Source organism: Epinephelus moara, chromosome 18 (genome assembly GCF_006386435.1).
Source record: "Epinephelus moara isolate mb chromosome 18, YSFRI_EMoa_1.0, whole genome shotgun sequence".
NCBI classification, from domain to species: Eukaryota; Metazoa; Chordata; class Actinopteri; order Perciformes; family Serranidae; genus Epinephelus; species Epinephelus moara.
The window spans coordinates 38,606,972-38,628,842 of record NC_065523.1 but is presented as its reverse complement, the minus strand read 5'-3'; the positions used below and the strand labels follow the sequence as shown (position 1 = coordinate 38,628,842).

Sequence of the window (21,871 nt, the reverse complement as noted above, 5' to 3'; positions counted from 1 at the left end):
TTGGCTAACACCTCTGGATCCAGGGTGGGCTTTTTTAGTAGAGGTTTAATTACAGCTACCTTAAAAGACTGTGGTACATAGCCTGCTAATAAGGATATATTGATCATATCTAATATATGAGTGTTAACTAAAGGAAAGACCTCCTTAAGTAGCCTAGTTGGGATGGGGTCTAAGAGACACGTTGATGATTTAGATGTAATACAGAGGTAAACAGAGCAAATCAAATAATTTAATCACCCAGTCTCTTTTACTATCCTGATGTGGCTACACATATTGAACAAAGTAAAGGCCTGTCTCATTTAGAGGCCTGGGGTTCAGTTATTAATGTTGCGTACGCACAAAACGAGGCCTGTACGCCACCTCCCACTTGTATTCAGTTCCTCCAGGATTTTTGTTGCAGCCTGAAATTCCTGATTTCATGGCAGATTATCTAAAAAAATTTGATGCACATGTTTTTTGCAATGAAACTGTGGGAGCAAATGAAAATTGCAAAAATAGTTGCGATGCTGTCTGTTGTCAGAATTTTTTTTTCTTGTGTCCCAGGACGTCAACTGTTTCACAGAAATACAGAAATACAGAACAGCATTTTACCAAACAACAAACGCTTCGTATCACATCAGACATAAAATTATTTTATTTTTTTATTTCATTTGATAGGGACGATGCAATCTAACATAGTTCCTACACAGAGTATGAGACTGATGTGATGCACTGAGTTTATAGTTATTGTTTATTTTCAACTCTTGTCCCAAGTTTGGTTTTTACATGTTGACCTAAAATGTTGTTAAAAACGTACAGTTTTAAACATCATAAAGCACGAGCACTCAGTGTTTCCCACAGGTTTAAAATGTGTCTGTGATGGTGGCAGGGGGGCAGCAACAGCTGATTGACGACATTGTTGTTCAAAGCATGCATCACGCGCTGTTAGCCGAGTGATGCTAACAGTTATCGTTGTCACTGTGCGTGAGACTTTGTTCAAGTCTCAGCAGTAGTGTCTGCGTGAATCAATATGCTGCATGCAGCTCCACAATGAAATATGACTTCACCATTTTATTTTGTCAAATTTGCCGTAAAGTTTGGCAGGTCAATACAAGACTTAATACAAAATTTGGCCAACAGAAACAAAACCAAGTGATGCCGCTTGTAGCTAAGAGACGAGCTTAGCAATGCTCCGGGAACAAACAGCTCTCAGCTCTACGATAAATTAAGATTGTACCCATTTTAAATTTTAAAAAAGTAAAGTCACCTTCACATGTGTGTGAGTACTCTACATGTTGAACGAATACTGACGTCCAAACGAGTATTTGAGTACTCACGCCCATCTCTGATATCCACCGGACACCCCTACACATCTGATTATATATATCGATACTTGTGCGCACTCCAACATTTTTCAGACCTATCCGAGGTTCTCCAGCAGTGCCGCAGCAGCCGTCATTACACACAGCTGTGGATATTTGTGGCGTTCGTAGCACTAATTCATCAGATGCTTCTGCAAAGCGTCATCGCCATGTAATCTCAATCATCATTCCTATTAAATGTCAGAAGGCTGATCAATGACTCATTCATAAAGCTCTTACATTGTTAGTTTTGTGCAGCTCCTGCTGACTCACTGTTCGTTCTTCTGTCTTGCAGCATATTCTCTGACACCTTATCATTATCATCAGGTTTTTTTTCTGTCTCTCTTCTGCAGACCATTTCAGTTGAGCCCTGAGGACCAACCGTCTCTACCTCGTGTTTTTCCAGTCAGTACGATAAAACCAGCCTTATGAAATTTGTATAGCAATATTTTGCATACTGCAGCTCGCTTTGTCTTAAACCCCTACAGGCGTTCATGTCCCTGTAGTCTGACAGTAATATGGTGTCAAACCTGTCCTCAGAATGAAACTGCAGGCAACTCGCTGAACTCTCAGTCAGCCCTTCAGGTCCTGATCGCTTGCACGCCGTCTCTTCTCTCACGTTGGTTCGTTACCTGACGTGGTGTTGACTTGTCTCCTGCTGCCCTCTGATAGATTTTCTGTCACCTGCAGTGGTATGTGCTGTACAGCTCCATTAAAGTGAGTCTACACCAGTGTATCTGGAAAACAAGTTTATATTTTATTATTTAATCATGGCCACGTTGTCATTTATTTGCTTTAATGAGCGTCAGACAGGATGAATTAGCTGTATAAACAACATGACTAATCAACGTGGCAAACCCACAGAGAGTTATTAGCAGACTCTGTTCCCTCAGCTCAGCGGAGCTTTGTAGCTGCTGTTAGCTCACTGTGTTGATATGTGTGGGTTTTTTTTGACATGCTAACACACAAGGCTGCTTCTACAGTGAAAAACCTGCTGTTCACTTCCTGCCCAGCACCAAACAGCTGACTGACAAACTCAGCAGCTCGCTGGTCAACACAGTGGAGCATTTAGCGGCTAAGGACCCAGATAGTTTTGTCAGTAGTTGGTGGAGACCAAACGAGAGCTCAAAGGAGAGTGAGTATTGGACAGCATTCTGAGTTATTAACAACCTACTGAAAGTCCTTTTAAAGTTTAGTCGTGTTGTTGATTAGCGTATATAAATATGACCCCCTGGGTTCTGCTGTGTCCCGTCAAAGCTTTGAATATTTGTGGGTTACTATCACTGAAGCTTTGAAGCTGTTGTTTTAGTTTTTAGATTTCTTTGAGAGTAACTCGTCCATTGTCTTGACTTGACTGTGTGTGATCTCCTTTATCTTGATTGAAGAGGGAGAGGGAGGACAGCAGACTTTATTATTTTAGTTAGTGTTTAGTTTACTTTTATGTTATTTCATGTTATTTAGTAAATGCCTGTGTGTCCTGTTTGGAGGATTTCGTGGGTCCGTGAACAGCAGCGGTAACATTTGTAGATCAGGTCAGGGTCTCATTAAAGCTCTTATTTTGTAGCACAGATCCTCAGTTTGCATGACATTAGTGTGGAATTCAAATAGTAACTCCAGCATGACTCGCTCTGCTACTGAACTCGTTGCTCCTCGTCCTGACCAGACTGATAATCAGACACGCTGCTCTGTTTGCAGTCCACACTGTCCTGTACATCAGCTCTCTGTTCTCAGCTCTCAGTCTTACTCAGCTGCTTCACTTCATCTCCCTTAGCACTGACCGCTCATGTGTCATAATCCAACCAACTTCCTGCTTCGTATTTACACAACCTGCACAGTGTACATGCTGATTTTTGGAGGCTAAAATGTGATGTGAGTTACACTGAGTGAGTCTTACACTCAACATGAATGCAATATTTATTCATATGTTTTTACAATTATGCATTATTCTGATAATTAAAATTACAAAGTCAGACAGTGTTCATTGTCTTAACATGCGCAGCATCTACACACTGACACAGCAGGTGGCGATACATGAACCTTTAAAGTTGGTTTGCACGCCACCAGTAGACTCTTTTAGAGCCGACGTCATGATGACATCATGCTATCACCTGGAGGTGCAGCTGCCCCTCCCCCACAGGGCTGTAGGCTCCATAGGAGTGTTAAAATGTGTTTGTCTTGTTGTGTTATTGGGAGCCAGAATAGAAGGAGTCATGGCTCAAAACCAGCCGCCACTGCCCGTCAACAAAAACAAAGACAACTATGGTTAAATGTGATAAGACCAAAGGACTGGACGGAGGCCATCATCAAAAATGCTCACATGTGCAGCGCACACTTCATATCAGGTTAGGGAAAAAGTATTTCCTGTTGTAGGGATGAATAAGGTTATGTGTATTAAGGGTTATCATGTCCACCTCATCAGAAACTGGGGAGGGATTAAGAGGAATATTGGATTTCTCTGGAACGCTAACTTTTTAGCACATTAGCTAACGTTAGCTTCCATAGCAAAACAAACAAGTGTGGTCCTCCTTTGTAAGATTGGCTTCCTGTGACATCATCCATCCACTGAGTGAGAGCATACGGGTCGGCCAGTCTGGTCCCGTTGGTCAGTGTTTACTTATTCAAGTAACACTGGCGGTCCCGGAGAGTGAGTGACCTGACATGGTGCGTTGGTAAATTCAGTCTGACGCTCTACACTAAAATGAGAGCCCTGTTGGTGGAAGAAACGGAGCGTTATATTTCTACATGAATGAACCAACGGTTAAGTTAATCACACATTCACTCCGCTCGGCGCTCTGCTGCTCCGTCTCCACAGACAGAGTGTCCAGAGTGCGCTCTGCCACTCTGAGAGTGCGCTGCTCTGGATAACCCAACGCTACATTCAGACAGCGCTCCCAATTTATCAACGCTCCAGTTTGTGTCAGAGTGCGCTCCCACACTCACAATGAGTGTTTCTGAACGCACCACTCACATCATCTTCCTCCATCGTCTAAAACAAGACAACACAATGTGCTAGCTAATGTCTGTGGAGAACTGTTTTGCCTCCAGCTAAGCCCCGCCCACCAAAAAACCTCACACTGTTTACTAACAGTAAAAGAGTCTAAACTGTTCAGATTTACAGACACAAAACAAAACTGTGGAAACGAGGTGTCACTGTAGCTTCTGTCACCTGAAAAAAAAGAAAACACAATTCAAATAAAGTCTTTTCAGCGGGTGATTTTGTTTGAGTCAGTCATTTGTATATAAAATAAAAAGAAATTCTGCTGCGTCGGAGCCGCAGGTGCATCCCGGCAGTGGTTCACTGTGAAAGATGATCAAAAGGAGCCAGATGTGTTGAGTTGGTTTTAATGAGGAGCAGAGAAAGGATACAGATCGCTATTTGAAGAAGGCTGCATGAAAAATGTCATTTTACTCACCGACAGTAATGGCAGCCTTAATGGCCCACTTTATTTGAGTTCCATTTTCCATGCAGGATGTTCGGCTTTTCAGTCTGCTGCTTCATTATACTGCTGAGAAATGCTGTTGGTAAGTGCTGCATTTTAAAATCCATTTTCCTGCTGCACTAACTTCACTCTGCTGATCGCTTCAGACCCTGTGTAATACTCTTAAGATATTATTTTATTATATTTTATAAGGACTTATGATATGGGTTTATTGACTTTACAGAGGCCTAAAGATGATTCAAATAAAAATCACTTAAGTTCTCTGAGTATTTTAGATTTTTGTTGAATTTGTGTCAAAATGACTGAAAAACATAATTAAGAGCAGGAACTACATGTTTCCTGTCAGTTTTACCTCAGTTGCTATCAGAGGTGGGCGACATGGCCCCAAAACAGATGATGTGGTTCACCTGTAGTGGCTTGTTGCATATTTAATGTCTACATGAGTTTATTTGGTCTCATACTGCCTGTTTTATGGTTTCATACGTCTCTTCCTGTTGACAGTGAACTTGTCACTAAGATTGGCCTTTTATCATATTTTCTTGACTTTGGTTTTTAATCTGTTTTTCTTTTCCGTAAAGCTGTATGCGTCAGTTCCTTTGTTTTCTCATAATTTACTGCTTTTTTCCTGTAAAAAAAAAAAATCTATAAAATTTGGTAAAATTTAAAGAAAAAGATGTTCTGAAACTGTTTATTTAGTTAGTTTGACTTTGCTGTGTTTATTTTAAAAGCAGTTGTTGGGTCCCATATACGTCGAAATATTTGATTTTTGATTAGATTTTTTTTTTTTGAGGAATTTTAAAACACAAGGGCTCAACAGAGTGTAGCACTTAAAGCAAAACTAAAAATTCTCTTTTCCAAATTGATCCTTGGTGGAAACAACAAACAATACGCGAAGACGTATTGAAACGACTGTAACACCCTGCAGGTACGACACCGCCCCTCTGAACTGTAACAGTCATGTCACATCCTGTCTGCTATTCAACTTGCAGCTTCAGGCTGCAGACGACTGTAACGTGAGGCATGACGAATCGTTTGTTGGTGAAAATCTTGACGTTGATTTGGGGACAGTGACGTGGCTGATAGCTAACCACATACTGTCAAATTATATTTACCGTTTGTCACTTATTTGTTACTGAGTTTGAATCTTAGCATAACGTTAAGTTTCTGGCTCATAGCTGGGCCAAAGGGTTCCAGGAGCTAGGCGGGCTGGGATATCTCCTGTTATCAGGTCGTATCTAAGGTTCGTCCTGTTTACTGTAGCAGTGAATAACGTTTCCATTACATAAGAACCTATACGAGGTGGCAATGATTGTTCCAGGTAATAAATAAACCCTCAGGTGTTACCAAGGAAACCGAGTTAAGGCTTGTAAATGCTTTAGAGTTTGACTGCAGGAAGTATAAAAATTTGAATGAATATTCTTATTTTTTATTTCTTTGGTCGGTGACCATGGTAGACGCGGGATAATGCCCCACAAGGTGTCCATTATCAGTTTTTCACTGCTGACACGCTGCGTGCTTATCTTGTATTACAGTTAAACTGTAAGCTCAAACAACACGTTCTCATCCCAAGTCGTTACAAATAGCCTCTGTTGGCTGTTCACATCTTAATATTACACACTAAGTGTCCTTCCGCCTCTGCTGTTGACATTCCCGGACGCTGCTACCAATGCCAGGACGTCGGGCAAAAGCACCTGGTGAGATTTAGAAGAAAACATCATGGTTTGGGTCTTCATTTATTCTGGAAGCAAACAGCTGGCTCCAGGGTGAAAGTCCAGGGTTTGTTTGACCCATACACTTCTACCATGGACACATTAGGACATTTTACTTTACTTACAGTACAGTACATCACCCCCCCAGTGGGAACATTTATTGGTCCATTGCAGCGCAGTGCATTCTGGTAGTTGTAGGTTTTCTGCCTCTTGATCAAAAGTGAATGTCACATCCCTTCTCTTCTGTTTGCTCTGGTCATGTAGCAGCAATTTCAAAAGTATTTGTGTCTTTCTGCTGCAGAGACAGACACACACGACTTTCACCCAGGAGGCCGGTGTTCACTTCCTGTAAGATTGTAAAGACAAACCCTGTTCTTTTTTCCTAAACCCAACCAGGTGTTTGTGTGTTGAAGGGAAAAAAATGAATTTGCAGTGTTGTACCGATTAAGTGCTTTTATTTTGAAAGAGACTGTATGCAAACTGTACATTTCCTGTGAAAACAGAAGTGTATTTTGAAAACAGACAATGCATGTAACAGGCTGAAGTTGACACGGCGTCCCAGAACATCAACAACCAACACACCTGTTGTATCTTGACGTGGAAAGTCAACGACCAAACGTGGTGGTGAAAATGTCACTTGATGTTTTCTGCCTTTCAGTCGTCTTAGATTCTGTACAAAGTCATGTTTATATGTGAGATATCCTGTTGGTACTGTACCTATTACCTGCTGCAGCTCAGCAGTGAGATTACAGCATTTGTCTCGTGCTCCATCAGTAAAACGAATATCAGGGAGCGTTTGAACCATTAGCATATTTCCCTAGATTTTATTGCGGTTTCTCTGCAGCTCTGTCTGTGTGTTGGTATCCGTCAGATAAAGAGGAGGAGATAAGTTTGCAGGCCGGCTATCACATGTGGGAACGCTCCAGCGAGGCTTCAGCACTGTAAGAAAAATATTCATTACACAGCCGTATCAGGAGCAGCACACCACGCCCAGGCTGAAGAGAGAGCCGCCACGTTATCAGGCTTTACTGCCATCTAACTACAGGACACGCTGTATCGTTAAACAGGCTTCACCAGTTCCAGAGGATCACATGTCTCATTGTTTTGCTCTATAGTTTCATATATACTGTATCACCACTGACTGCTCCGTCATCATGGAGCCACGCTCTCACTAACAAGCATGTGATCCTAATTTTACAGCCCAGCTACTCACCAAATTAAAAAATGCACTTGTGCAAGTGGTGCTTTAAAGACGCTTTCAATTACTGCTCTTATCTGTCGGAGCTTTTTTGGAGCCTCTCGTCATAGAAAAGCTGCTGAAAAACATTTTATTTAGCCTGGTGTGATTGGTGCAGAGTATCGTTTCACTGCTCGGGGAGAAAGGTCTCACTCACACACACACACACACACACACACACACACACACACACACACACACACACACTTGGCTGCGTACCCAGAGTTGTTCCTGCAGAGTATGTGTGGGCGGGTTGGTGGGTGTTTTTCTAGGCTCCAAATGCCATCCATGTCCAAAACCGTAGGAGAAAAGAGTCATGAAAAAGAAAAAGAAAAGCCTGTGATGCGAACACTGTGTGACCTCATCGCTACCTGCTGCCAAATCTTGAGACAGAGCTTCAGCCAACAGACCGTGCTCACTACAACACACACTCACACACACACGTGTGTACACAATGTTCCAGGTCAGTGTGTCACTCTGTCTTGGTAGTAAAAGACAAGTCAGCAGCTCAGAGACAACGAAAACAAGTTTGTTGATGCCTGGAGGGTCGCTTCCCTTTTTGGTTCCTGCCTGGTCTCTGAGGGCAGAGGGCAGAGGGCAGAGGGCAGAGGTCAGGGTCGGATACAGAACAATGACACGCCGCCAGCCTACTCACTATCAGCCAGCCTTAATGCCCAACAGTCTGAATCAAATCAGAATCCTCAGTGAGACTCTGCAGAAATGCTGAAATATAAAAATACTGTTACAGTAAAATGTGGTATAAAGGCTGTGATCAGATTTGTAAAGATGAATGTGTTGTGCAGACGCTGCAGCAGAAATGAGGCTGTAAACAAAAAGGAAAAGCAATAATGTTCCCTGATGGAGATGAGACTCAAGAACCAGCTTCAAACTGTCCGATCAGTCTGAATCATTTGTTTCTTATTTCTATTCTCTTTATCGATGATGACAGTAGCACATCGCAAAACTGACGTCAGACTCCTCATCTGCGCTCCTGTGGGCCTTTTCCACCGTCACCTTTAGCCACACCGAGTCAAGCCATGCTGCACCTTGTCAACAAACGCCAACATTCACCCGAGAGAGCGGTGTTTGCGTCTCGTAAGAGTCTAAAGCCAAACCCTGTTCTTCCTAAACCCAGCCTTGTGTTTGTTGTTGTAGGGAAAAAAGTCAACTCGTGCTGTTGTACCTACGTTGTGCTTTTATTTTGAAAGAGACTGTATGCAAACGTTAAATTTACTGTGAAAATGGAAGTGTATTTTGAAAGAAGGGAACTTGGGTGTCCCAATATGTCAACAACCAATCAGACCCTCCAGAAAATCGCCATCTTGCGATCGCAATAATTAACGCAAATTCAACGTAAGTCTGCAATATTTGCGGGGCTTATTACTAATTTTTCAAAAGTTCTGTGATTTTTCCGCGATTTCTGCGTTTTTCAGACACGTCATCAAATGCGCTAATGGCATTGCAGTATGGAGAAACGCTTGACATAAGAATTTACACTGTTTAAATGCGTGTTTTGCAACGTGTTTGGAGTCCATGTTTTGAATCTGATTAAATAAAACTAAAGAAGGAGGGAGGGACTGACCAATGCACTCGGGTTACCTTCCATGTCATATCTCAGCGTGGAAAGTCCACAACCAAACGTTGATATGTGGTGAGGTCGGAGTGAGAATGTGTTTTAGTAATAAGTCAAATTTGTCTTTACAGGTAAAAATTGAACGTCTTAATGCGTCAAATACGCGTTACGATCAGGGACGTTCCTGGCGACTAATTTCCCTGTCGACCAAACGAAAATTTTAATTAAGACTAGTCGACTAGTTTAAAAATGGAAAACACTCAGAAAACAGTCCAAATTTAGCACAATTTCCTGTTAAGTATTGTCATTGTCCCCAAAAATGTATTGTTGGGATGGATTGAAACTGAGGGTTTTGGTCCCTATGTCTGGTTTTAAAAGTCTCATAAGTACAATGCTGAATGAATCGGTTGGTACTTGTCGATGCCTTTAGGTATTTAAATCATTTATATCTTAGTGAGTATCATTTATGTTTGTGTTTTTTATGTCCTTGCTGTTCATTGTTGTGTTGTAATTTTTATGCTGACGTCTTGGCCAGGTCTCCCTTGAAAAGGAGATCACTGATCTCAGTGGGACTAACCTGGTTAAAAATGGGTTATATAAAATACAAAAATATATATACAGTATATTGCATTAAGAGCCATGTTGGATTTTAAATGCTGCTGAAGTACGAGACACTTTGCACCATGCGGTATGAATGTGAACCACTAGTGGCAGAAAATGGACTGTCCCACACACTAAACTGAAGTTGCATAGAAGACAGCTGATTGGTACGTGGCCAAAACGTACTCGCTAACAGGAGCCCACATTGGCCAACGCAGTCTCTGCATCAGAAAGGGGCGGGTATGTTGACACCAACCAACAGCATGGAAGCTTTAATGCTCTGAGTGTCTTAAGACTTCAGAAATGTTCTTGCTAACAGGACATTTTCTGTTGTCTTAAGGAACATTTGACGCATTATGACGTTTATTTTTACCTTTTAAAACTTATTGATACAAACCTCAAAACAGACGTTTGGAGCCCTTCAGCTCTCCATCGTCTGCAGGAGACCAGAGAGAAAGACGTTTTTAAAAGTCCAGTTATTTCACATATTCTTGTGTGTGTTTTTGTCTCGATTAATCCTTTAAAATGCAGATGGGGGTCTGTTTTTGCACAATACAGTGAGCAGTGCTCGTGATTCATCCTGTGTGGACTGATTAATCAACACGTTGTTTTGGCTCTAACGTCCAAAACTCCTGAAACAGCAGCAGGGTGATGTATGTGGGACCCACCCAAGATATAATGCATGTTGGAGGGTGGGGGATGTGACGATATGAAGATCATAGACATTTGTCTGCCATCAGATATGTTGCCAAACTGTTCACTCCACAGTAACGAGACATTTGATCCTGTACATCTTTGTGAACGAGGCTTTTTCCTTTAAAAGAAGTATAACAGCTCTATAAACAGCTGCACTGTGCTATAAGATTACATTTACTGGGATATAGGATTTCATTTCTGTTGCCTTCCCCTAAAGCCCGTGTTGACCCGCTGCACCGTGCAGCTCTTTGATGTGTTTTAATAGTTTCTGGACAACAGTGCAGCTGTGTGGCACAGAGGGACAATATTCCTCAGACAGTACTTGTTATTAAGATCAATTTGCCTTTCAGCTTTCATGATTTTTTTTTTGCAGTTGGAATAAAAAAGAGAAAATTGTCGGCCTTATCGTTTAATGTCTTCATTAACGACACAAAGGAAATATTTGAAGCATAATCAGTTTGAATTTGGGCCCCGGATCATTTATATTACACGTCTGTCGGGCCGCCGAGCCGCCAGGTCAGCTCCTCCCCGTCCGTCCTCTCTTTTTCATCTATCTCCTTTTCTCACTTTCCAGCAGCCAAGTGGTCGTTCGTCCTGGCGTCGGATTTTCCTTTTTTCACGTTCACAGCCAGTTTGGCAGGAAACCAGCCATCAGCGCGAGAACTCTTTTTATTCTGACACTCGTACTGTATTTCTGGTAAACTACTGATAGCAGCCGGTACTGTACATCTGTCAGTGGAGCAGGTGGGGGAGGGAAGGATGTCTTCTTGCTGCTTACAGGATGATGCATATTATACAAAATGGTTCTTTCCTCTCATCCCCGCTCCCCCTCACTCCATCTTCCTTCATGAGATTAATCTTGATGTCTCTTTAATTTGGCGTTTCCTGCAGCCGGTTAATTAGCCCCTCTGCTGAGGTCTCATTTGTTTGCCTGGAGGCTCCTGTGTGTTCAGAACAGACTCCTGCTCCCGTGTTTTCTGTAGGTTTTTTTTTTTTTTGGCCACAATCTGAAGCAAAAAGAGAAGAAGGAGGAGACAGGTGTAGGTGTGTGTGTGTGTGTGTGTGTGTGTGTGTGTGTGTGTGTGTGTGTGAACTTCAACTCATCACAGAACAGTTACCAAGCTGACACGATGTATAAGAGTCAGAGTTTGTGTGTGTTTGCTCCTCTGTGGTGGAACAACCCCCCGCCTGGAATCTGATTGGCCCCTGCTGGTGGCCTTCTGACCAAAGTTGCAAGGTGCTTATTAGTTAATTATTATGGATGAATTACTGAACAGACCTGCGTGGTACAGGCCCAGGGGACCCTGGAACAGAACCACGTCCATATGAATTGACTCTTTTGGAAAGTCTATCAACCAAAAACCACAAAGTGATTTGAATCAATCAAAAACAGGCATAAAACAACCACACACAAACAAAACCACAAAGAGATGCAAAATGAAAAACAAACGAGACAGACAGACCATAAAGTGATGGAGAACAACCACATCAACACACCAAACACCACAAAAAGACATAAAATGACTATGAAGTGATGGCGTATGACCACACACAGATACAGAGCGGCCACAGAGACGGAAAAAAAGAGACATAAACTGACCATAAAGTGTGTCAAGTGATGTAAAACCACATTAACACACAAAATGACCATAAAGTGATGCAAAACAACCATAAAGAGACACAAAACAAACAAAGAGACACAAAACAACCAAAAAGAGACACATAACACACAAAAAAGACACAAAACAAACAAAAGGAGACACAAAACAAACAAAAAGAGACACAAAACAAACAAAGAGACACAAAATGATCATAAAGTGATGATAAATGATCACATAAACACACAAAACAACCACAAGTCATTAGATGACCATAAAGTGATATAATATGACCACAAAAACACAAAAAAACATAAAGTGATGCAAAACACCCACAGAGACACAAAATAATCAAACACAGGCACAAAATGGCCACAAAGACACACAGACAGACCGTAAAGTTAGTTTATTAGTTTATTAGTTTATTATTATTTGAAAGGGACAGTGCAAGTTAATTAACATCACCATACAAGTAATACAATGACGTATACATGCCAGATTGTAGCCATTGGCTAATTTCCATCTGTTGTCCCTAGCAGATGTTCCCTAGGTAAAACACAAATAAAAACCTAAAGTGCTGCAGACAACCTCAAAGGGACACAAAATAAATACCAAGAAACATAAGATGACCATAAAGTGATGCTAAGTGACCACACACAGACACAAAACCACCAAAGAGAGGTAGAAAAGAACTGCGCAGAGATACAAAAGGACTACAAAAATCCACGTTACACCTTGCATTAAAATGCGTTACGGGTGATCAGATAAAAATCAGATAGTGCTCGACCACAAATGCACCCTGAACACATCGAGGACTGATTGTGATTGGATCAGCCAAACACCTCCGGAGGTGGTCAGGGACGCAGTACTCTCACAGGACAGTCCTGACTGCATCCTTGATCCAGATCGTGCTCTGGACAGTAAACCTGAAACACTGAAATAAAAGCTGCTGCAGAACAAAACAGAACTCTCTGTTTTCCTCTTCATGGTTCCAGGTGATCAGGACTGATCAGGACATCTACGCCTGCTTCAGAAAGCAAGCTAAGGTCCAGACTGTAGTGCAGCTGTACGGATGGCTGATGTCTTTTTTTAATGTTTTGTTTTGTTGTGTCGGATCCAAATAAACTCTGTTAGAGCTCCATGTGGACACTTCAGACACATATTAATATCAGGTGTAATGGCGTGGTCACACATGACCAACTGTAGGCGAGTGACAAACGCCTGCGGAGGCGGTATTTGTGCTGAATGTGGGCGGTGCGTGATGTGACTGACGCAGATAGCTAATAAAAACATCTAAATATGTTGTTATTTGTACATTTTTAACTATATTAAATTCCATGCCTCCTGATTCACTGCAGCCAGGCAGCGTCTCTCGTGTGGTTAAACACATGGTCTCCTCCACACAGCCACCGACGTCACCGGTCAAAGTTCACCAAAGTTTGGACGCAAAGATGTGAATTTGCTTTGCGACTGAAGTGAATGTTTTACACCCTTCTTACACGCTTGTGCCGGCTCGACTTGGTGTGTGTTGACTTAGCACGTTAGCACATTTCATTTTCTATAGTCTCACCAGTAAAAGCTACCCATTATTTTATCATGTAAAAGCTTTTATTGTGAAGCAGCAAAATAAGGAAACATGAGGTTTTCATCAGCAGTAATTAAACACGACCCCTTTATGGCTTAAAGCAAAAGAAAAAATAGCAGATATCTAAAGTACAAAAAGGAGGCAGGAGAGAAATCAAACTCCAGACCATAGAGATTCAGTCAGAGTTTGGCTAACGTTAGGTTGCTATCACTGTTTTTTACACTTGGTGTTTGGAAGAGCTGCAAAATATCAAACTGGCTGACGTACACCGTCGTGCAGAAGCGAGCAGTAAAGCTCCGTAGAGCTGATCGCCCTCCTCATAAACTTGACAATGCTTTTCCATGTTTTTTGTAGCCAGCTAGGCTAGCTAACGGGCTAACCTCGCTATTAAATGTTAAATCAATCGCTATTAAATACTATCAATAATTTGTGCAAAGATAACTGAAAAAAGTGAAGTAACTAACGACCGCCTACCAAAAGTGGACGTTTGTGCCAAATTTGGAAAAAATCCCTCAAGGCGTTCTTTAACTATTATATTCACGAGAACAGGACGGACGGATGCACAACCCGAAAACATAATGCCTCCAGCCACGGCTATCGCCAGTGTGGAGGCATGAAAATGACCAGCTTGCCGCCCCCATGCAAAGCCGCCCCTGCTGGGTGGACGTCGAGTTCACTCCTGGTTTAATTGAAAAGGTTTTGGAGTGTGTGAGAGCGAGTGTGTGAGTGTACTGTAGGAGTTTCTGTATCCGCCTGTCCTTTCCACTGTGATGTATGGACGAGTGGTTCTACAGTTTGAGGGTTAAGAGTGCTCGAAGCTCAGCCAGGCAGAGAGAACGTATTCAGATAAAAACGCTCACCGTGAGTCTCTAAAATGTTCTTAAAATGGAGGACAGACCTTGACTCTGATGGAGCATCGGTCGCCACCACTTAACAGAGCAGTGGAGCCTCCACTTGTGCGTGTTCGTGTGTGTCTTGAGCATGAACATACGTGTTTGTCTGTATAAGAAAGGACCCACACAAAGAGATGTATGTGTGTGTGACAGAGACCCAACCCAAGAGCAGCTTGCACAGATGGAGGAAGATTAACAGGGAATGTGTGTGTGTGTCTGTACATTGTGTGCCTTCAAATGTGGGTTGCCAACAATAGATTTTCCACCCAGTAGCTGCTTTGCATACTGAACAAGTACTGTGGCTTTTGTTATTTCAGAATGAACTCTGTGCATTTTGTTATTGGCTGCTGTCAGCGCTGCGGAGCCTCTGTGACATGCAGAAACACAACATCATCGCACGCTGCTGCTTCAGTTTTGTTCCCACGTCTGAATCACTTTTCTTGTGCCAGCATGTCTTTGACAACTCGTACATGGCACAGAAGAAATCTTCCATTTGTCTGCACCTAATTGCGACCAAGAGCCTTCGCGGCTTGACAGATGTTCTTAACTATGATTAGGAGTATTTTCGTGATCCACGCAGTAAGTGCTTCGCCACTCCTGATGCGCTGAACCTTACCGCCGTGTCCGTAATTACAGGAGAAAAATACCGAATAACACTGGGTAAGAACAAACCCTCGGCCCTGTCATGACTCAGAAAAATAGAAACGACTTTCTTAACATCCAACCTCTCCTCTTGCATTATGCATTGCATCATGCCTCTGCCCTGTGTTGCTGCTTGGTAACTGTTGTTTTTTTAAACTTCCATCTGTCTTTTTTCTGGGTTCGGCTCAAAGTGGTAGCAAATCTAGACGGGCTAAATTGAGGGCACCTGGACGAGTTTCGCCTCTCATCCAAAAGGCCTCTTAAGTTCTGGTTGACTGGAAGTTATTTATAGCTGGAGATGGCATAAACCTGCAGCCCTGTCCTGTCTGTCCTAAGCCCCTCCCACCAGACGACAGTAACTCAGTGTTTCCCATACATTGATTCATTTAATCTGTTTTGTTGTACAGGTGCACACAGCTCATTCTCTCAGCCCCTCCTTGCCCTGCTCTGTCTCAGTTTATCAGACCACTAATGACACATGGATTAGCTGCTAGCCACCCCACAGTCCCTCCACCTCGCTCCCCGCCACTGTGGACTCCTTCCCGGGAGGAGAGCCGACAGCAGCTCAGGAGACCAACCTCCTATTTGGTGGCTTGAATTCAACAAGGGCAAACCCCCATGGCTGGGTGTCACTGCAGGCTGGTGGCAAGCAGCAGCGCCGGGTCCAACCTGTGTAACAGCTGCAGCAGGAAGTTTGCTAATTTGGCGGGAGAGTCTGTGGAGCTGAGGTTTGTGCTGGCTGGATTTGAGTTGCTGTGGTTGTTGATTTAGGGGCCAACTCCTAAGGTGCTGCTGGCTTTACTCCTGGCGAGGTGGTCTGTAGTGGCAGGGAGTGAGGCGGAAGACACACTGTGGTTCAAGGCTCTAGCTAACGTTAGCTACATAAAAGTGAAGTTGAAGCCACAGCTTTGAGCACTTGGCCCTGGTTAGCAGAAGGCTAAACTATTAGCAACATCTTCTCTCCACTTCTGAAACTTCTTGCTGATATTGACGTGGATTATTTTGTTCAGTGTCAAGGTACTTTCACACCTGCCCTGTTTGGTTCGGTTCAGTTGAACTCAACTTCATTTGCCCCCTCAGTGCGGTTCATTGTGCAGGTGTGAACACACCAGAACAACTGGACTGAGACCTTCTTGAAGAGGTGGTCTCAGTCCGGTTCCAAAGGAACTCTGGTGCGGTTGGTTTGTGGTGAGAAGGTGTTCCGACCTGGATGTGAAGCAACTGCAGTCACATGACACATTGTTTGGGTTAAACATGAGCATGTTACAGTCCTGGAGGATTATTAATGTGCACCTCCTCCTGTACTGCCTTAATATGCACATTCAGCACATCCAATGCATCAAAACATTGTTTTCTAGTTGGAGCCGCGCCTCGTTTTCAAACTGTATGGTTTGACTAAAATGAACAATGACAGCAATATAGTCCACGATGAGCAGCGCTAAAATCAACCTGCGTAGTTGTCCCTCCATTGTGACATTAGAAAGTGTCACATTTATCTTGCAAGTGTACTCTTCTTCAACGTTTGCTTTACTTCCTGGATTTTTCCCACATGGAAATTCTGACCAATCAAGAGCAGCTTTCTCTCACAAGGCATTTGATCTGGTCCTCTTGTAAATGCTGCCGTGAGAACACGAACCAACTCTAGGCAATTATACAACTTTGGAACAACATGAGTCCCTGATTCAGACCAAAGGAGACCACTCTAGGGCTGAGAGCACCCACAGACTCTCTTTTTGATCAGTCTATCTTTGCTTTCCAGTGTCGGCAGTCGTTCCAAATGCTGGAACAGCAACTTTCTCTGCAGGATTCTCCTCCGTTGATTCAGACTTTCACAATCTGAAGGGACGTGCAGGCACATCTGCATCTGTAGAGTAGCCAGTAGGAACGCCGTCTCTTTGAAGTGATTTGCCAAAGATTCTGTCACTGGCGAGATTTTCTAAAGCCTGAAAACTGAGCCAAGAGGAGCTGCAGAAGTCTAGTTCTCACTTGAATTACAATATGCTCTGAGTTTATTATGGGATTTTTACCCAATGAAGATGAAAACAAACTGCACATCCAAGATTTAACCTCTGTAGGGTCCTGTTATTCTTAAAAATATTTGTAAAATGAAGGGAGGCTTTAAATGCCTGGGACCCTCCTCCGGTCAATCAGGACCGCTGAAGTCTTTTATATAAGCGAGGAAATGAACAGGGTCAGCAAAGTATCCTCCTGGGGTCACCTGATGGTCCCAGGTAAGTTTGGATATGTAATCCCATTCGATGTGTTGTGTCTGCCTGGGGTTCTCCTCCCAGTTTGACATTAGGCTTGGGTGCTATTTATTTTTCGTACCTTTATACCTTCCTGGCATTTCACTGGGCTTTATGGTATATCACGGTATATGACCTGAATTCAAGTTTCTCTTTTGCCAAACTAAGACGAGCTTAATTGCCTTGTGAACTCATTGTAAAACCCTCTTTGCTCAAACTGGACGGAAACTAGATGAAACTCACCGAAACCGTCTTTCCGTTGTTCCAATAATCACCAACTCTGGTCTGGTCAAAATAAACCTTTAATTCTCAGAGTTAGATGTGTAAATAATCTGGCTGTACATGTGGTTTTACCTCACTGTGTCTCTCTACTGTGGCTGGCCGGCTTCTTGGTAGTCCTGTAACATTATCCCCACCACCAGCAGTCACCATCTCTCTTAGCTCAGCTGCTTGCTCCACCAGTAGATACTGACCTCTGGTGGTTTGTGCTGTGAACTGCGTCACCTCAATACAGCATTTCCATATCAGTTCAATAGAAAGAAGAACATCTGTATTTTGGTGGTCTTGAAAATCGTACCGTTATGATTTGAAAGGACCATGGAATACCGTGATACCACCCAAGCATACCAGACATGCCTTTACACTTCATCTCACCCTAGACCCCGAGACACCTGAGCTCCATGACATGGGTTAGCAGGCGTTTCACATTGCAAACAGAGCATCACAATGTTTTCCAACGGAGCGCCATGGTTTCAGCCTCAGAGATGTTGCCTCTCTTTCCAACAGCTTCATACTGTGCTGCAGATTGTCCAGTTGCACGCTGGTGGTCAGAATCTGACGATCTGTGAGCAGGGTACAAAATTAGCACCACCCACCAGCCAAATGCTGGACAAATACACAAGTGGCTGGTAGATCTGATTCACTCACCAGCTCAAAAAGACAATGGTAGCTTATTGAGCGGCTGGTAAAATTTGATCTTTCATTAACATTTGGCTGCTGTGCAAAATGAAAGTTTTGCACCAATTTTTTTCTGAAAGTTTGGGTGCAGCTCAGAGACTGCATCCTCACTGGAGACATGACAGCATTGGTCTTTAGTTAAAATACCTCAAGGGACCAAAAGTTCCAGTTCTTTGACAGGGACCTTTAGTGGTGGTGCAATTATGACGGTTATCTCTCAGAAGCAGAGGTGCAACATCGTTATAATGCTGCAGAACCTCTTGGAGAGACGATCACAGTGGATAATTGGGCCATCAAGACGTGACTCTGACTTCAGAGAACACAGTTTACTTCCTGAATCCTACATAGAGTTAACATTGGTTTTATTTAACCTACCATGATCTTTCCCTGACCTTTGCAGTCATCTTTGCTCCTAAAACTAAACAAATCTCAACCGCAGTATAGTTTAGTCTAATCCTAATCTTTCAGGTCTAAATGAACATTTGTTTAAGATGTTGCTGCCTCAAAGTGGCTTCTCACCGGGCTGTTGGTGATTATTTGGTACTTTAACTTTGTAGTGTTGTGATAAAAGCAAACAAAACTGTCCACACACCATTAAACTCTTTATTATACTCCGAAACTTTCTGTTCTTTGGATTTTGGAATCCTAGTACCGTTAGCATGTTGTATTTGTGGGGAAAATGCTGCGAGTTATAATGAAGTTGTCTCTATTAAGCCATGTTTATTGTGTGTTTATTGTGTGTTTTGAACCAACTAAACTTCACAGAACCCCGCCGCCAACTAGTGTTCTGGAGGTGTAACTGCAGAGTGACACAGTGTAAATCCTGCTTAAATCCGAAGAACTTGCTGAGTTTGAAATCACCAAATTGAGCTCCAATATTCGATCAAAGATTCTGTCCATGAAAATCACAAACTGACTCTCTGATGAAGGACATCCTGATATTTTTAATAATAAATGTGCTGTGGTCAGATTCTAACCCGTCTCTGTGTGTTGTCTCCTGCAGGTGAAGCCCCTGATGACACCTACCGGTGCATGTTAGGAGGCAGAGCGGAGCATCGACTCCTTCAGATGGACTCTGGGAAAAACCACCAGCATTCTCTCTCAAAAAAGACATAAGACAGAAGAATCTAGTCGAGACTGATACAACACTACTTTACCTCCCGCCGTCCTCTCCTCGTCCTCCGATCCAATCAGAGATCACCTCCTCTGCTCTCTACCTCCCACAGAAATAGAAAAGGAAGAAAACAAAACAAGTGAAAGCAATTTATTAGCCGTTCCTCTTCTTCTCTTCGTGCAACATTTCTCCATTTACCTCAGGGATTCTCTCCCACTGCCTACCTCCTCCACCGAAACAGCCAACCCAGTGACTGGAACACAGAGCAAAAACACACCTGTGACCTCTCGCTGCTGTTACCATGACAACCTGTATTGCCTCTGAAGCTCTCTTCACTGCAACCGTGACGACCAGCAATGACCTTGGACCTCTTACCACCTGCCAGCTCAGACCTGCTCACTGCCTAAATCGTACTGATCCACACTTGTAGCCTGGAGCTCGGGCTCGTTATTACCGCAAGTAAAGTGTCATATTGCCAGAGCGGCAGCTACACACTCACAATAGCCTCACACACCCTCTGTACAATAAACCTGGCAGGAAACTATATACCTCAGCAGACTCTCAAGGACTTCTACTGAAGGGAACTTTTCAACAACAGCGTTCACTATCCTGGTGCTTCAGTCCACACACAGCAGGAAACACATGCTCACCAGCCTGGTGCTTCAATCTACCCAGTAGACGACTCACTTCAGCATCTTCCATTTGCCTTAGAGGCAGGAGTATAGCAACAGTAGCCAGGGAGGCCTCCAGAGAAGCAGAGAGAGACTCAGGAGTCCTGCCTGGCAGGCATCTTCATTTCATATGCTTCTCAGCAAAGTCACATCATACACACGCCTCCCCATCTAAGCAGTAGCATAAATCAGCAATTGCCCAAGAGGCCTTCGGAGATCACAGAAGAGACTCAGAAGCACCCCCTGCCTTGAGCTTCACCCTGTGACGCCTCCAGAGAAGTAAAGCTACCCACGGAGCGGCACAAGCTCTGGGGAGCCTCAGCGGCTTTTCTGACTCTGGAGGGAAGTCGCACAGAATAAAGAAGTCCCAGGCAGATTTAACTCAGCGCACTATGAGCCTTGGAAAGTTAGAAGAGTAAACACGGAGATCCGTGAAGAATGCAGCGGTGAGTTCCCTTTTTATTTTGTTTACCAGCATGCTTTGCTCACACTGTCCCTCCCCTCAGTAACAAGAGGCTCCGCAGGCTCGTCCACTTCTTCTCTTGCTCTCATCTCTTGTTATTGTACTCGAATGAATACAAGAAAAAAAGTTTTCCTGTTTTTCATCTCTTATCTTTTCAGTTCTTTGCATCATAACTGGCATTTAAATGGCATTTCTGCCTTATTAGATGATACAGAGTGGAGACAGACAGGAGATTAAGAGAGATGGAAAGAGTGCTTTGCAGTAAAGGTCATTAAGCGCTGCAGAAACACGTCTTTGCAAAGAAACCTCATACTGAAGAGATTTGGCGTGAAATGCAAGTCTGTGGGAAGTTTGTAGCTGGAAGCATCCCTAACTGAGGGTGAGACGTAAACTTATCTCGCCATGCTTCAGTTGGTGCATGTTCGCGGTAAACAAGGTTTGGCCTGCTGAAAAAGTCATATCCCACATTTATGGTCAACGGTTTTGGAGATTTTATCTCTTACGATAGACGTCATGTCTTCAGTCTGTCCACAGAGAGGTGAGAAAGTGTTCAGTGTGGTCTGAGGTTTTAAACTTTGAACACATTACAGTAGATTTTTACCCACACAGGCAGCATGGCTTCAGGGATGGTGATGTCGGTCTGTCTGTTGGTGCTTTGGTTCAGATAGGGCTGGATGACATGGACAAAAACTCATATCTGAGTATTCACAGGCTGACTGGTGATACACGAATTTATATCTCAGTGTTTTCTACACAATTGGCCCGAGATGTCACAAGCAGTTTTATAAAAACAGACTGTGATCAAAATAAAATGCAAAGACAGAGATTTTATTCCCCTGTTTGAAAATATACAGCTGCACAACAGTTCCACCTCCGAAACACTAGTTGGCGTTGAGGTTTCTGTGAAGTGCAGTTGATTCAAAACACACATTAAACACACATTAAACACACATTAAACACACATTAAACATGGCTTAATAGAGACAGTTTCAAACACAAGTACACAAATCAGCTTCACTATAACTCGCAGCATTCACAGACAAACACTTGTCTTTATCTGGACACATTGTCCCCACAAATACAACATGCTAATGTTATTAGCACAAG

General features: G+C 43.1%; 2 protein-coding genes across 3 annotated transcripts in view; one reads left to right on the top strand and one right to left on the bottom strand.

Moving 5' to 3' along the window:
- LOC126405581 (dual specificity protein phosphatase 3-like) overlaps positions 1 to 21,871 on the bottom strand; it is a 608,181-nt gene that overhangs the window by 472,282 nt on the left and 114,028 nt on the right. The gene's annotated exons all lie outside the window — the stretch shown is intronic.
- LOC126405564 (thyroid hormone receptor alpha) overlaps positions 1 to 21,871 on the top strand; it is a 163,343-nt gene that overhangs the window by 47,589 nt on the left and 93,883 nt on the right. For both annotated transcript variants that reach the window (XM_050069365.1, XM_050069363.1), the window contains exon 4: positions 19,520 to 20,747. The gene's annotated coding sequence lies outside the window, so the exon portion shown is untranslated. The remainder of the gene's footprint in view (positions 1 to 19,519; positions 20,748 to 21,871) is intronic.